This window comes from Rhinolophus sinicus, chromosome 3 (genome assembly GCF_057876585.1).
Source record: "Rhinolophus sinicus isolate RSI-liver-muscle chromosome 3, RSI-T2T, whole genome shotgun sequence".
Classification (NCBI taxonomy): Eukaryota; Metazoa; Chordata; class Mammalia; order Chiroptera; family Rhinolophidae; genus Rhinolophus; species Rhinolophus sinicus.
The window spans coordinates 129,019,838-129,038,032 of NC_142503.1; the positions used below are offsets into that span (position 1 = coordinate 129,019,838).

General features: G+C 39.5%; 1 protein-coding gene and 1 non-coding gene across 4 annotated transcripts in view; both read left to right on the plus strand.

Annotated features, from left to right (window-relative positions):
• LOC148758628 (uncharacterized) overlaps nt 1-18,195 on the plus strand; it is a 438,105-nt gene that overhangs the window by 218,967 nt on the left and 200,943 nt on the right. The gene's annotated exons all lie outside the window — the stretch shown is intronic.
• LOC148758630 (U6 spliceosomal RNA) lies at nt 4,587-4,693 on the plus strand. Its single transcript, XR_016020976.1, has one exon. It is a non-coding gene; the product is annotated as a U6 spliceosomal RNA (small nuclear RNA).

Consider the following 18,195-nt stretch of genomic DNA (forward strand, 5'->3'; position numbering starts at 1 on the left):
GGGGTTAACCAGACTGAAATGAAAACAAGCAAAAACAAAGAAACTAACAAAGGCTACCACATATTTCTAAACATGAGCACACACGCAAGCCGCACTTCAAGGAGAAGTCTGCACTGAACTGCCTGCCTCCTGCACCAACCTGCCTGCCTACTCTGTGTTTCTGCAAACTGAGTCAACCATTTTAAAATAGTTCCTGGGATTTATTTTAACCAACACATCGGAGAATTTCCCCGTCCAATCAGAGCTATGAAGCCATATTCCTCTGTCAGCATGTTTACTAACCAACCACTAATCGGAGAAGCTCTATTCTGACCATTCAGGACAATTCTTTTTGGGAAAATCAAATGTGACGATTTGGAGTTCTCATTTGCATGAGGACAGAGAAATCAGGGATGAGAGGTGGGGACTACTTTTATACAGAGGGTGTCAAAAAAATGTGTATACATTTTAAAAAGGAAAGACTGTATTCAAATTGTAATACAATGGATGATGCTAGCATTCATTTAATTAATCCCATCTTTTGAGGGAACATCATATTACACATTGCTGCCATATTTCAATTCAACTTCTAAAAGTACTACATAGATAACATCTCTTAAAATGTGTACATTTTAATTGGCACGCTGGGTATAAATCAGCCTCATTCTGGGTAAGGGAGCACACTTTCCCCATCCACCAAATACAGAAGACTGTGTTTCCCTAGCGGGAGCTGAAATACCTGGAGCTGAAACACTAAAAAAGTCTTGCCAGACCAGAGCAGCCAAAGCAAAGCAGACTGGCCCAGAACAGGGCAGAAGTGAGGGGACTGGAGCAGGCGGAGCAGACCAGGGCTGCCCTGAACCAGAGTGGCCTTGACCCAGGGCTGCCTCACACACATGCTCTTCCTCAGCTGTGCTCCTTCATAGCTCAGCTGTAACACTGAAGAGCGGTTCCACAGTCGTGCTGTGTCACAAGTGAGCTGTATGCACTGAACAAAGCTGTCTTCTTCACTACACCCCAAACTGGGGATTCCTGTTGGTGCTGAATTGGTGCCAACGTCTATCAGTTGATAGTACTCTGTATTTTACGTAAGTGTACGTCAAGAGCATTTCCATGTCGCTTTTGTCTTACTAGCTCCTGAAATGTTTGTACAGCATTCAGTCTAATTTCTCTAAATGGTTGAAAGTTTTTACTAATGTATTTTCTTACCTAAAAGCTTTTTCCTACTTAAAATTAGTCCTTGATTTAAATTCTGTAAATAAATCAAATATATGAAATATTTAATGAATTTAAAATCACTTTCCAAGTCACTCACATATGTAAAGGGTTGTACCAATACATCATATTGTTTTAATGCCAACAGGATACAAAAATAACAATTTTCCCACAAAGAAAAGCTAAGGGAATTACATACTACTCTCCTTAACTTATTTTATGCCATCATGAAGTCTCCCATTATTCAATTTCTTTAAAAAGTCAGCTTAAGCAGATCTTTGACAACTGTTTTCTATCCACAGTATTTTTCAGCTGTTAATACATTTTTTTTGGTAAAAAAACAAAATTGTTAAAATCTGATTTGCTGTCAGTAGACACCTAGTTTGCTTCATATCTTACAAAAACAGTGACAGGGATGTAAAGTACAACACAGGGATTATGTCAATAATATTTTAATAACAATGTAAGGTGTCAGATGGATACCTGACTTAGCAGGGTGATCACTTGCTAAGTTATATGAATGTATCCTCTCTATGGTATACACCTGAAACTAATATGATATTGTATGGCAACTGTGATGGCAAAATAAAAAAGGAAAATAAATAAATAAAATAAACAAGTGAAATATCTGATGTGCTGTCTCTTTCCAAGCCCCGCTTACTGACTGGTGCAAACTCAGCAGGCAGTGAAGCTGGTGGTGCAGGCTTCCCCGTGAACTGCAGAAGCTGGCAGTTTCCAGCTGAAAAGCCGAAAGGTGCTGGTGCTGCCTCAGACTTGAATAAGCCTCTAAATCTTCCTTCCTCTTTTACAACCTGTGGGGACAGAACCCCAAAAAGCAGTTTCCAGGCTCTCGGCCTCACATAGACAGGTGCTGGCTCAGGTAGTAAATGGCCATCAACTGTGATTGCATGGCCATCAGCTGTGGCTAGTTGGCCATCAGCTGTAACCAGTGAGCCATTGGCCACAATATAACTGCTATGGCTACACTAGCAGAAAGAGAAGAGAAAGAATGGGGGCTAGCAAGAAGATGGCGGCTGGGCTGGCAAGCGTGGATGGCGGTTTGCAGACAGTGTGGATCCAGCCTCCAGTGAGAGTATAGTGCCGCCAGAGAGAATATAGTGGTATGACTCCCCTATCTATGGCTCCGTGGGTGTTCCTTTTTGGCCTCACCATATCCTGCGTTCTTGTATGGGGAGCGGGAGCAGAGACCCCGCAGGCCTCCCTGCATGACTCCCTGCACGACAAATGGCGCAGCGAGCAGGGTCTCCTGCACGACACAACCTATCCAACATCGGTGCAAACAAAGATGCTAGCCTTTGCATAGATCCCATTGGATGGTGACGGTCAGTTAGAAGCATGGCGAGAATTATTACAGTAGATGGCATTTGTCAAGCAGTCATCCCCAGGATTCCTCTCATCTCCACCTGGAAAGGTAAGTGCTGCCTCAGGAGCATGGTAACAGTCATCTAAGCAGTTTCTCTCTCTTCTCCCTCCACCCAGTGCCGGACCTCTTCCTCTTGCCTTTACTGTTCTGAGGAACTGCCTGTTTCTGTTCACATGTGACGTTGCCCATGGCCCATGGCCGAAAGCTCAGGAAAGAGTGGGCACCTCAGTGCCCCTTTGTCCTCTAGTGGTTGGACTTGCTGAGCAAGCACTTCAGTGCGTGGCGTAGTGACCAGGGATCCCTGGTCAAAGAAGCCTTTCCTGGGTCCTGGGATTATTATTATTTTGGCCTGTGTGGTGTAAATCCGATCCTCAGATATTGATAGAAAGGTCCTTTGAGGTCAAAGTAGTTATTGCAAAAGAGAAAAAGACATCTACCATTTGCTGAGCATCTAGAACATGCCAAGTTCTCAACACACATGTTAAAGCCACATCTCATAATAGTTTATAGAGTTAGCACTAATTTCAGGAAATAAAAATTCTAAAAGCTTAAGCTGTCTGCCTACAATTATATAGCTATTCTACAGTCAGAGCAGAACTCTCCTGATCCAGTATCTCCTAATTACCATGCTGTGTCTTGCAGAAAAAGAAAGCGTCAGTGTGGTTATGTGTGCCACGTTCTCCTTCCTCTCATGCGCTGTGTTCTTGCACAGCTGCCCTATGTGGGGCTGTCATTGTGCCTCTTTCAGTGCACAGTGGTACAGGGCAGTGTCTGCAGGCACCAGATTTCTGATGTGCAAATTGGTTGCATTTGATGTACTCTTTGAATCAAACCTTTCTGTGACAAAACTGGCATCTCCTTTTCCAGAGTACCCCCACCCTCTGTAGAGAATATATTCCAGAGCCTGGTTTGGGTACTGTCGAAACCAGTAGAGATCAACAAGGCCTGCAGATGAAGTACCATAGTCACAGAGGAGGTTCACACTCTTCCCCTCGGTTCCCAGCACTTCTGTTTCCTGGGATGTGATCCAGTTCGCTCTTCCAGAGCCTGCAACATAAAACAGACATCAGCCAATGTCATTCCAGCTGCCTTATCCAGGAAGGCAGCCCTGGGTGCAGGACGGAACTCAGTTACCTGAAATGGCCAGTGCTAGAAGTGAAGTGAAGATAAACTTGATATTCATTGTTTCTCCTGGATTCCTTGTTACTGAACTTACATTATTCAGTGGACACTTCAAACTGGCAGTGTCTCATAATCAAGTCACAGAGAGAAGATCTCTGGAGGGTTCTTACCATGACTCACAGGTTGTAAATGGGAGGAGCTCAACTTAACCACATAAAGAGATTTTTTGTTTTTGAAGGAACAGTTATACCTCCTTTTGCAGTGACTTTGAGAAACACTGTTCTTTGTTTGAAATTATGTGAATTTCCCACATCTTTAAAGTTATTTTTTTCATATCATGAACATAGGTAAAATGAAAAGTACAAATATGAAACAGCAGACTCATAGATACAGAGAACAAAATGATGATTGCCAGATGGGAGGGGTGTTGGGGGGCTGAATGAAAAGATGAAGGGATTAAGAAGTACAAATTGATAGTTACAAAATAGTCATGGGGATGTAAAGTACAGTATGGGGAATATAGTCAATAATACTGTAATAACTACGTATAGTACCAGGTGGATACTAGACTAATGGGGGGATCACTTTGCAAATTATACAAATGTCTAACCACTATGCTGTACATCTGAAACTAATATAAAATAATATTTGATGTTAACAGAAATTGAAAAATGAAGTTTAAATAAATTCTGAAAAACAGGAATGGACAAGTAGTCCACAAAAGAAAATTGGATCCTAATGGTTCACTGAGGGAAATAGCGACAAAAATCCAGGTGTCCTGAGAATCTCAAGAATAAGGACTCCTGTTACCTCAGAAGATCAAATTGAGAGTTAGGAGTAAGAGAACTTTAAGCAGAATGTATAATATGTAAAGTACAATTGTCTAGTGCTTGCTTCGGCAGCACACACACTAAAATTGGAACTATACAGAGAAGATTAGCACGGCCCCTGTGCAATCATGACATACAAATTTGTGAAGCATTCCATATTTTAAGTAGATTTTTCCCTAGAGAGGAACACTAAAGGATTGGTGGTGAAATTTTTTGAGGAAAAAAAAAGAATAAAGTACAATTGTCTAGAAGACAGTTATAGTCAAGGATCACCCATCCTGACCTGGAAAATAGGGTGTCCACACCTTTTTAACTGCTTTCATGGAAAAAAAATGCGTTTTTCTGGAAATATTGAATAGAGAGGCATAAGAGTCTGGGAAACCAGGCTCAGTTGTGAGGGCTGTGAGGCAAATACTTAAAACAGGAACTGGCGGCATCTTCCTTTGCTCAAATCCCAGATTTGTATCCCATTAAGTGTGAACGAGCCTCCGTGGTCACTAGCCTTTTGAAACAATACCTGAACATGAAAGACTGAGACAAAAACAAAAAGAGAAAAGAACTCTGACAGAGACAATGTGGAAAGAAGAAATCTTCCTGTTGCTTATTAATGCAGTGGGGGAGAATATTCCTTTTCTAAAAGAAGCAAATAAAACTGAATAATAGCAAAACCTCATTTCATAAAATGGAATTCTTGAGGGGAAGTTTTACTTTTAAGAGTAAAATTGATCTGGCCACTTGGGGTTTCAGATGCCTAGACTCTGGGCTGAGCGCATGAGGAAATCCCTTGTAACTTCAGTCCTATTTTAGTAAATGAGCTTCCTCCAGGTACTGACCTGAGAATCTGTTTTATGTCCCACTATGCTCCTCAGACCTAAGAGAGCAGGGAAATCTATTTCTGTGTTCCTGAGTGACCTTTTTCTCCTCCTAGTATCAATGCTAATTTTAGATCTACGTTTGCCTGAGGTGTACCTCTGTGTATCTACTTACCCTGCTTCTCTGTTCCTACTGTGTAGTGAGTATGTTCCTTAATATGAATTGCTGTCTTTACCAACTAAACGTTTCTTACATTTCTTTCTCTTTCTTTTTAAATAACTGCACAATATTTTGTTACAGAAATGCGCTTTTGAAAAGAACAGAGTAAGCAAAAAACCAAAACATTTTCATTTGGATGAAAACAAATTTGCATCAATCCGATACTCTCTTAATGAAATGTGCGAGGCACAGAGATGACAGCTTGAGAAGTTTAATGCTCCCTAGATCTATTACCTCCTTGTGGTCATCATGATTGCTGTTGCAGTCTTGGCAATGATGAGGCCTTGTTCCAGTCCTCTCTGAGACCAGCTTTCTCAGCCTTGAAAGCATCTGCCTATCCTTGAGAATTCTGGCAATACACTTCTATTCCCTGACAGAGAACAGGCCAGGGAGCAGTGTATATAGGGTGACATTAAGCCCCAGGATAAACAAGGCAGACCTGTTGGATCATCAATTTAAAGCAATTTTTGTATATTCAAATAAATGAGGATATGTTACAGAATAGAATGTAACAATCAATTTTAAAGATAGAACATGAGAGTTCAAAGAAATTTCAAATATGGAGGACAGCGTAGCTCCCAGGCCTCCAAGAACACAGCCTCACTCTTCTAGGCTGTTAGCAGTAATGTGTAGGGAAATCTTTTAAAATCAGTGAGGTTGCTCAGAAGATTCATATGTGTTTGAAGTCTGCAACCTACAACAATCTTAGAAATACAGTTGTCGTGTGTTCTGATTCAAATGCTCAAATGATGTCTAGTTGGAATTGCTATGCCAGAGAATAAAGTGTGGCAAATGGCTCTTCTGAGCTTGTTCAGAAAGAAAACACTGTGATGACAGCTTGGATTATTTTTATTTAAAGTTATATAAAAAAGGAAAGATACCGATCGGAAACCCCAATTAAACAAAATGAAGTAACTGTAGGATGGGCACACCGTTAAGTGCAGGAAGCTCAGTTCCTGGTAGTATCAGGAGCAGACTGGCCCACCCTCCATCATTTGCTGATATGCATTTTGCAGAAGTGAGTGAAAAGCACGACCTGCCTCCAGGTTCCAGGTCAGCGGGCAGTGCTTATGAGAAAATTCGTCCAGTGGCACCTGCTGACAGGAAGTGGGCAGAGGTGAAGACTTGCCACACGATGGGTAAGTGGCCTCCATGTCTCAGGAGCGTCCTGTGGCCTTCAGTGTGCTTCCCCAGAATTCAAGTTCTCAAAAGCATTCCTCGATGGGAATTGTTTTGATTTCCATTTTCTCATCAGTAAAGTGAAGATAATGTCTGCCATTCTATTGCCATTTACTATATTATTTCTAGATGATTCTTTAAATTTTGTGTATTGTACATATGTATTGCAATGCTTGTTATGTAAGTGACACATATTTCAGATAACAGATGCTGCAAATTTTGTAAGTGTCAAGCAATAGAATCTTTACCTTTGTTCCTTTTTGAATTATATTATCCTTCTGAGAAAATTTGAATACAAAGTTCATTTTTAGAAACACTTACACTGTGGTGTTGGCACCTTTGTCCATGGGAACTGCCCTACACTTTTGCAGACGGCCTACGTTACGGTTAAGAAGCGTGAGAAACAGCTTTTTACCATGAAACATCCTTCCTATCCAACTGTCACAGTAACTGACAATGTCCCTAATTGAGGTGACTTCCTTTGAATCTCTTCTAACTTTCCCTTTTCAAATACAAACAATCTAGGGAGGGCTAACCTAAAAGTTGTCTCAAAATGTCAATCAGGTTAGAAACCACTCCATGTCAGAGACTGAGTTAGGAAATGGATCTGAATCAAAAAAGAGGGAAGGTTTTGGAAAGCACTGCAGTGACTAGAAACATTGGGCTTTGGGGGGGCAAAATGAGTCTGAGGAGATCAGGGGCTACTATTAGGGGATGGTGAGCAGCAGGAGCAGGAGCCAGGAGGGAGGCAGATAAAGGTGCAGGGCTGGTGAAGGACTAAGGACAAAGTCTTTACACGTCCCAATTCCACTACATCTTGTCTTTTACCAAGGACAATAAGAAAAGTGAAAAAAATGAAGTCTGGAAGATGAGCTTTGCCACAAGGACTGAACAAGATTTGGTTGTTTTTGAAGCTACATTGGAGGTGAGGGACCAGTGGGTGTGGCTGCAGCCCCTGGGCAGTGAGAAGAGGTGAGGCCATGTTGCCGGAGAAGTGAAGGCTGATGTAAGCCTCGGTTAGGTCTCAGTCTCTCTCTCTCTCTCTCCCTACCTCTTTAGGTCTTGCTCGCTCATCTTTTCATGCATTTGTGTATTCTATATTTATAAACATAGAAAAAAGTATTACCCCTGACTTCTCCCAGGGTGTAATATTGCTGTTCCCATACTTGTGGCACAGTATTTTTAATTTTTTTAAAAATATTATTATTAGACTATAGCTAACATACATATTATATTAGTTTCAGGCGTACCACATTTATTCAACACTTATATACATAAAGAAGTGATAAGTCCAGCAACTTCAAGGTACAGTCTTAATATGCAACAAGGAATGTAATAAAGGACTCAGAATTTCTTTTTATTAACAAGATGAGTGAGTAGCGCAAAAAGTAGCACAAAAGCATTTCCTTGGAAAAATACGGTACAAGGTGAGTGCACAGTTATTTTAAAAATCACTGATATTCATGCCATTCTCATCCAAGTAGGTTGAGGTTCAACCTACTAAAAAGTAACAGTTACCCAGACAAATGTCAGATTAAACTGAGGACTAAAGGTATGGCTTCCGCTACACTCACCCCAACCACTTTTCATGAAATGAGACAATTACACTTTCTTAGGCTTCTCATCTTGGCAAGCGTCCCAGCCACTACTCAGGAGCCCTGTGTCAGGAGAGATCTGTGGCCCAGCTGCACATTTGGGGATAGCCTGGAGAGGCCTAGAGGTCACTGCATGGACAGCACACAGCTAGATGTCTGAGTGGCTGGACTGGGGGGCTGTGATATGCAGGATACTTCGCTGCTTTTTCTCATTGAACTTGGCAGTCATTTTTTTCATGACTCTTTTCTTCCCCACTGTTCCATAACATCATAGGAGATCAGATCTTTGCTATGCTTTTGCCTGTACCAGTGGAAGGCATATACAGTGTTCGATGAATTGCAGTTTGTGCTGAAATCTTTTCCCTCTTGGATCATTTGGATGTTCAGGGACTGTGGACTCTGCTCCAGTTCTTGGCTACTGACCCCTGTTCAAAAAGACAAAGTAAAAAATCCACAGGAGACCCCTGTAAGATCTTCCTGCTCGCAGTACGGATGGTGTTTCTCTCCCCCTTCTCGCTTCCCTCAGACAGCAACATTATCACATCAACATAGAATACTGTCGATTATTTCAACATGTACATGGCTCTCAGAAGGGGTTTCCCAGGACAGAAGATGACCCAGTTCCTACCCTGGGGAAGGTGTGATCTTCTCCTGACTCTCCTACACTAACTGCTCACACACAGGCTGCCTCCAACTCCAATATCCCTATGAACTTGCAGCAGAGACTCCATCACTTGGTTCCTCAGACAATGCAAATCAGGGTTCCTTGAATGGGCTTCTCCAGCTGAAGTTATTTTATGTTTTAGAAAGGTTTTTATTAAAAAATATAGCTAACATACAATATTCTATCAGTTTCCGGTGTATACCACAGTCATTCAACATTTATGTACCTAAAGAAGTAATCACCGTAAGTCCAGCAACCATCTGACACTGTACTACGCTATCACAATATTATTGACCATATTCCCCATGCTGTACATTCTATCCCATGACTTATTTGTTTTACACCTGGAAATTTGAAACTTTTATTCCCCTGCACCTTCTCCCTCTTTTAATTTTTCAATTAGAGTTAACAGTCTATATTTTTTTGTATTAATTTCAGGTGTACAGCATAGTGGTTAGACATTTGTTAATTTAAGAAGTGATCCCCTCTAGTACTCACCTGGCACTATACGTAGCTATTACCATATTGTTGACTATATTTTCTGTGCTTTACTTTACAATCCTCTGACTATTTTGTAACTACCAGTTTGTACTTCATCCCTTTACCTCTTTCACCTTCTCCTGCAAACCCTTTTTCATCTATCACCCTGATAAATCTAGTACGCATCTGGCACAACACACAGTTATTACAATATTATTGATTATATTCCTTCCGCTATACCCTACATCCCCATGATTACTTTGTAACAACCAATTTGTACTTTTTAATACCTTCCCGTTTTTCACCTACCTCCTCAACCCCCCTCAGATCTAGCAAGCATCAAAATGTTCTTTGTTTCTATAAATGTGTTTCTGCTTTCTTTGTTTGTTCATTTTGTTGTTTAGTTTCCACATATCAATGAAATCATATTGCATCTGTCGTTCTCTGTTTGACATAGTCCACTCAGCACAATACCCTCCAGGTCCACCAATGCCGCTGCAGACAGCAAGAACCCATTACCTTCCATGGCCGAGCAATATTCTATTGTGTATAGGTACCACCTCCTCTTTCTCCGTTCTTTCATCAACAGACAACTAGGCTGCCTGAATATCTTGGCCATTGTGAACAATGCTGCAATGGACATATGGATGAACACATCCCCTTGAAGTAGCATTTCAGGTTTCTTCGGATAAATACACAGAAGTGTGATTACTGGGTCCTTCTTTGTCTCTTGTTATATCCTTTGTTTTAAAGTCCATTTTGTCTGTATTGCTACGCCAACTCTTTAGCTTGGTTTTTCTTTTCATTTTCATAAAATATGTTTTCTACCTCTTTATTTTCAGTCTGCATATGTCTTTTGATTTGAAAAGTCTCTTGTAGGCAGCACATGTAAGGGTTTTGTTTTCTTTATCCACTTAGCCACCCCACCCTTTGATTGGAGCGTTTAACATTTACATTGAAAGTAATTATTGATAGACATGCAGTTATTGACATTTTATTATTCATCTTTTTTATCTTATCTTTCCCTCTTAAATTAGTGCCTTTAAGATTCCTTGGAATACTGGTTGGTGATAATGAACTACTTTTGCTTTTTCTTGTCTGAGCAGCTCATTTTCTCTCCTTCGATTCTAAATGATAGATTTGCTGTGTCAAGTAACCTTGGTTGTAGATCTCCATTTTTATCACTTTGAATATTTCCTTCCAATCCTTTCTGGTTTGCAAAGTTTCTGCTGAGAAATCAGCTGACAATCATATGGGAGCTGACTTATAAGTTACTAATTGTCCTTGCTGCTGTGAGATTTCTCTCCTTGTCTTCAAACTTTGCCATTTTTATTACAATGTATCTTGGTGTGGGTCTGTTTAGGTACATCTTGTTTGGGAATGTCTGTGCTTCCTGGCCTGTATGTCTATTTCCTTCTCCAGATTAGGAAAGTTTTCAGCTATTATTTCTTCAAATAATTTCTCACTCTCTTGCTTTCTCTCTTGTCCTTCTGGTGTCCCTATGATGCAAATATTGTTATGCTTGATGTTGTCCCAGAGGTCTCTTAAACTATTCTCATTTTTTAAATTCTGTTTTGCTTTTTCTGTTATAATTGGGTGTTTTCTGCAACTTGTCTTCCAAATCGTTGATTTGATCCTCTGCTTCATCTATTCCACTGGTGATTTATTCCAGTGCATTTTCATTTTCAATTATAGTATTCTCCACTTCTGACTGGTTCTTCTTTATAGTTTCTATGTCTTTTTTAATGCTTTCTATGTCTTTGTTGAAGAACTCACTAAGTTCTTTGAGCATCCTTATAACCAGAGTTTTGAACTTTTGCCCATGGGAAGAGTTCTTGTCTCTTTTTCTTGCCTACATTTTGTTTAGTTCTGTTTCTGGAATTTTCTCCTGTTCTTTCATTTGAGGTGTATTTGTTTCCTTGTTTTGGCTGCCTCTCTGTTTGTTTCTAAGTACTAGGTAGATCTGTTATATTTCCTGCCTGGTGGCTTTATGTAGTAGGTGCCCAATGGGGCCCTGGCACAGTCTCCCTGATCACCTAACTAGTTGCTCCAGGAGTGTCCCTTATGTGTGTTGTGTATGTTCTCCTGTTATAGTTGAGCCTTGATTGCTATTGGCACGTCAGTGGGTAGGATTGACCCTGAGGCTGATTGGCTGTGGGATTTGGCCATGTCCATAGCTTATGAGCTGCTGTGCTGGGTGGCTTACCACATAGAGTGGGACTACCCAGTGGGCTCTGCTGCCTTTTGAGATTGCCTCTGGCTGTGCCCCTTGTGATGCTAACTGAACAATGCTCTACTGTAATCTGAAGCCAACGTCCAAGCATGTTGGATCTGGGGCCACTTGAGAGGGGCTTTGGTGCAGGCCTACGTCACCCACTCCCTGTTACCGGCTCAGGAATACCTGGTAGGCACTACAAAGCAATCCATGTTTGGTCAATGTCTGTGCTTGACCTGGAGGTGAGTGGGAGAGGCCATACTAAGGAAAGAGAATGGCTGCCACCAGTACCAGGTCTGGGGTCCCTCTGCAAAAAGCCAGGACACATCGACACCTGCTGCTACCTGCTCTCAGTTGCCAGTTGTGGTAAGGTTCAACCACCTAATAAGTCTCTTGGAATTGGGTGGGGCAGCATCTCAATGACTGAGCAGGTCAGAGCAGCCAAGCTCACCAGGCCAATCAGAATCAGATTTCTCCATCAGCGTAAGGGGTGGGCTCAACATGGAAAGATGGTGTCCACCTGCCAGCTTCTTGGGAAGAGCACCCCACACAGTGAAAATGGCAACTATCTTTCAGCTCACACCCTGATGCCACACACCATGTCTGTCCCCTGTATGTCTCTTATGCCCCATGAGACAACGTCCCTCTGTCAGAGCCTAGGGTGAGTACATGCGAGTGAGTGAATATGTGTTAAGGCCCTTTAAGAATACAACTGTGTTTCCTGCCACCTCTGTCCCACCCCGAGGGTCAGAATCCCCACTGTTTTTCACAGCCACAAGTTGTGGAGGCTCCTCTTCCTGGCACCAGTATTCCTGGCTGGAAAGCCTGGTGTGAGGCTGAGGTCCTTTGCTCCTTCAGGTGAACCTCCATGGCTGAGATATTCCTCCTAAATTTCATCTGCCACAGAGAGGTCTGGGGTCTCTCCGTTTTGCCTCTCTGTCCCTCCTACCAGTCTCAATGTGGCTTCTTCTTTATATCCTTAGTTACAATAAACTTCTGTTCAGCTATACTTCAGATAGTTCTCCAGGTTGATTGTCCTATAATTTAGTTGTAATTTAAATGTGTTCACAGAAGCAGGCATGCACAGCTTTTATCTAGTCTGCCATTTTGGATCATTCTCCCAGCTGAGGTTACTTTAGTTCAGTGGTCTCTCATTGGTGCAGAAGACTGCAGCAAACAGATACCAGACCTGGTTTCTCATTTTTCCAAAACAGCACAAATCTAACTCAAATAGTTTTTAAACACTGCCACACTTTGGCCAGACTGAAAAATGATGAATAATGGATGACTTTTCTAGAACTCATTTATATATTTGACACATCTATTTATTGTGAAAGTGTGCTATTTATTATGAGATGCAGAAAATATTTTGTTGCCCTTGCATGCTTGAAAGAGTTTCCCCTCTGTAATTAGGAGAAAGTGAAAAATTCTACTGTCTGTAGTGCAGAGTAATTGTTTTTCAACATTTAGCGCTGTCTGCCTTTAAGTTTCATCTTTTAAAAACAACTGCTTTACTGAGGCATGCTTGACATATAATAAACTGCATGTATTTAACATGCACAATTTGATCATTTTTGACATGGACGTACAAATGTGAAATCAGTGCCACAATCAAGATAATGAGCATATGCACTACCCCGAAAGTTCCCTGTGGCCCTATTCCTTGTGCTCCTTTTGAATCCCTCCTCTATACCTTCCTACCTCATCCTTCCAATCCCTATTCAGCTCTAGGCAATCACTGATCTGCCTTCTCTTACTATAGATTAGTTTGCAGTTTTAGAGTTTTATGTAAACAGAATCCTGGAGTATATATTCTGTCTTGTCTGATTTCTTTCTTCATATTGATTTTGAGATTCATCCATTTGTTGTGTGTATCAGTAGTTCATTCCTTTTCATTGCTGAGTAGTATTCCATTCTGTAGCTATAGCACAACTTATTTATCCATTGATCTGTTGATGGATTTTGGGGTTATTTCCAGTCACTATTTCCCAAGCTATTATGAACATTCGTGTGTCAGTGTTTGCATGGACATAAGCTTTATTTATTTTGGGTTAATACCTAGGAGTGGGATGGCTTGTGTTTGTAAAAGGTGCATGATGGACTTTTTAAGAAACATGAAACTGTTTTCTGAGTGACCGTACCATTGGCATTCCTAACAGCAGTGTCTGAGAGTTCCATTGTCTCCAAATCTTGCCAATGTTTGGAATGGTTGGTCATGTTTATTGTAGCCATTCTAGTAGGTACATAGTGGTATCTTATTGTTTTAATGCATTTCCCTTACGCCTAATGACACTGAGTATTTTTTCAAGTGATTATTTATCATACACAGTTTTTTTTGGTGAAGTATGTGTTCAAATTTTTGTCCATTAAAAAAAAAAGAGTGTATTTTTATTAAGTTGCAAGAGTTTTGTTTTTTTTTGTTTTTTGTTTTTACATTTATTATAGACACACATCTTTTATTGAATATATGTTTTGCAAAGTTTTTCTCCCATTTTCTGGCTTTTGTTTCTATTTTCCTAACAGTGTCTTTTAAAGAGCAAACACTTTAATTTTATGAAGTCGAGTGTATTGATTAAAAATAATACTTTATTAGGTATATTGACATAAAAAAGCTGTACATATGTAATGTATAAAAGTTGATATGACTTTGGCAATAGGTATACATTTGTGAAACCATAACCACAAATAATGCCATAAACATATCCATCACCTGCAGAAGTTTCCTCCTGCTCGCCTTATTTCTTAATTTTTATTTATTTATCTTTTTGTGGTAGGAACACTTACCATAAAATCTCTCTTAGCAATTTTTAAAGTCTACAATACAATATAGATAACTATTGCACTGTGATGTGGAGAAGATCTCATAGATGTATTCATCTTGCAGAACTGGAACATTGCACCCTTTCACCAATACTTCCCCATCCCCTGCCCCTTCCTGGCGCCTAGTAACCACCATTCTATCCTTTCTCTGCCTCTATGAGTTTGGCTAATTCAGATTCCTCATTAAAAGGGATCATGTAGTATTTGTTCTTCTGTGTCTGGCTTATTTCACTTAGCACAATGTCCTCCAGGTTCATGCATGTTATCAGGAATAGCAAGATTTCCTTCTTTTTAAGGTTGAATAATATTTCACTGTGTGTAAATACCACATTTAAAAAAATCCATTCATCTGTGGATGGACACTGAGGTTGCTTCTTTGTCTTGGTTAGTGTGAATAATGCCGCAATGAACATGGAAATGCAGATATCTTCAAGATCCTGATTTGCATTTCTTGGACTGTATGTATATGCAGAAGTGGGATTGCTGGATCATATGGTAGTTGTATTCTTAATTTGTATTGATTTTTAAGACTTTATGTGCTGCATCCTTTGTGTCACAATTAACAAGTCTTTGCCAAACCCAAGATATGCAAGATTTGCTTCAATATTTTATTCCAGAAGGACATAGTTTTAGCCCTCGCATTTAGGTCAATGATCTATTCTGAGTTATTTTTTTTATATGGTGTGAAGTAAAGTTTGAGGTTTGTAATATTGAATATGGCTGTTCAAGTGTTTAAACATGATTTGTTGAAAAGATTATCATTTCTGCATTGAATTGTTATGGTACTTTTGTTGAAAATTACCGATCTTATATGTGTGGGTCTATTTCTGGGCCTTTTATTCAGTTCCAAAGTTATATTTGTCTACCTTTATATCAGTACCATAGTTCCTCAAGTACTATATCTTCACAAAAACAGTATCAGTAGTTTTTGGTCTTGAAATTTGTTATTCCTTTGAATTCTTTTTTGTTTACATTGTCCATTTGGATTTTCATAGATGAATTTTAGAATTCTTTTGTGAATATCTACAGAAATTTCTGCTAGGGTCTTTATTGGGATTACATTGATTCTAGAAATCAATTTGGAAAGAATTAACATGACTATGAGTCTTCCAATCCACAAACACAGTAATTCTCCGTTATTTAGATTTGAAATTTCAGAATTGCTTTGTATCTTTCAGTCTACATGTCTTGCACATTTATCAAATCATTTATCAAATTTACCCCTCCATATCATATTTTTTGATACTATTATAAATTATATATATACATATTAATATCCATTGTAATCATTTCTTGTTAATATATGGAATCAGGACCCACCATAATCATCTGATTTTAACTTTTTTATCTTGTAAAGACCCTATTTCGAAAGCAGGTCTCATTCTGAAGTATGGGGGTTGGAACTGTAACACACGCAAAATAAGAATTTGTGTGTGTCTGTTTGGGGGAAGGGTGACACAATTAGTTGCATAATAGTAAGGTTTTTTTGAATTAATGAGTCTGTTAGTCTTTGATTTTAAAATTTGTAGCATTCTACGGGTCAAATGCAGAATGTGGGAGCCTATCATTTTGACCAAGATCCTCTCTCACCTTGTCAAATATCTAAACCTTAGGAGAGCTCCCAAGCCCCTCCCTCAGGCTGACTACAGGAATGCCTTTGATTAGAAGAACATGTGGGAATTCAGATTTATCAACATGGAATGGGAAGGTTAGATTTGACCATATAAAAATTAAACTATCCCTCATAATAATGGAATAATCAAATTTAAATGACAAAATGTATTTTGAGAAAGTATATACAACATATATAACAGACAGAGTAGTACACATATTGTTAAAATAATTTATATACGTAAACAAGAGAAAGGCAATCTATGATAATGACATGGAAGGGGCAATTTGGTCAAGTGCCCTGGTAATCAGGAAAATTGGAATAAAAATACCAACAAAATACTGTCAAGTTATCTAAATATAAAAAGACTGTTAGTAGTGTAAACCAGGATACAGGGAAATAGGTTTTTCATACCCTGTTGTTGGCAGTGTCAAATTTCAGAGCCATTTTGGAAGGCATCATTATCTGTATCATTATCTTATAATCATTCTTTCATATCTATAATCATTATCTATAATCATTATCTTTCATTACCTATAAAAATACAAAATAGACATATCCTTTGACCCAGCAATTTCACTCCTAACAATAAGAAATATCTCTGAAAATTTTTGTAATTAAATAAAAGCAAGTTTCAGAAAAATACACACATATGATCCAGTTTATGTAAAAAAAATTAGATATTTATGTGAGTATCCTTGGAAATGAAAAGAAATGTGATTTCCAGGACATACTCCAAAATGTCAAATTAAGTTATTATAGGACCTGAAGAGAAATCTAACAGAGATGGTGGCAATAGTTTTGAACTTCCACTTTTTTACTCTATGTACTTATGTAATATCTTGAGTCCATTTTCTAAGATGTTGAAAGGTTTTATTTAAATATCTTGAGCCTTTTACAATGAAAAAGGATGTGTGTTGTATTTTTGTGCAATAATAGAAATATTACAACATAAATTTAAAAACTAAATTAATATCCACATATGTGCCCGTTTTACTCCTTCGCCCAAATCATCTCTTTCCTAAATGTGTGTGCTACACATAAGCAATAAAGAAAATTCCCATTTTTTCATGAGGTCAAATAAATTAGTTTCTGAAATTCATTTCAATTTTTGAGCAGTTGGAATAACTAATATGATGCAATAACCAGAGACTGGGTACTTCCCTGGGTCCAAAGGAAGCAAGTCTTGGGGACAACCAATGGTTGTTGTCACCTCTGATAGCGTGATCTGCTTAAAAAGGAACAATTTGATTAAAATAAAATTCTCATTTTCTTTCCCTTTCATGGCAAGTTAAAATTGTCACTTTTGGTTTCCTTGCAGGCTTTTTAGTCTCTTCAATAATGTTACTGCTTCTTCCTCATCTTAGTTCTCCTTTCATTGTTTGGCCCTTGATTTCCTCACTATCGTCTCTTTATTTCTAATCCCCATGTTTCGCCTTTACTTTTCTTCTTATTCTATTGAGCTTCCCCTCATTCTCATACAGTGTCCTCCTTAGATGCTACTGCAGCTTCCCTCCTCTCCTCCCCAGGGAGATATTGAACAGGTGCAGCCCCACCCCTGCCACTGTGGGTGTCTCACGATGCAGTAGTACACAGCAGAGTCTCTCAGGGTAACCTGGGGCAGGATCAAGGCACTGGACTTTCTGTCTGTTGCGATGGTCAGCGTGGCCATGCCATTGGTCTTATTGTCTCTTAAACTTTCAATCACATGCTGTGGACCTTGGTGGAGAATCTGTCGATACCAGATTATATAGTCTCTTCCAGTGATTTCAGAGTGGTTACAGGGCAGGTGCACGGGTTTTCCTTCAGTACTCTCCATTGCATCTGGCTGTGTGGACTTAGCATCGCCCATAATACCTGAGGGTTGAGAAACAATAGATTAGCTTGAGATTATCACATCTGGGTGCGTCTAAGTTCAAGTTCATAAGCACTCCTGAAACTCTCCTTTTTGGCCAGACCCCATACTCGAGTACTTTCATGTGTGCTGCACAGGATAATGGAAATATTACCGGTACCTATTACTGAACTATCAACAGCCTCAAGGCCAAAGATATACTGATCTATCCCA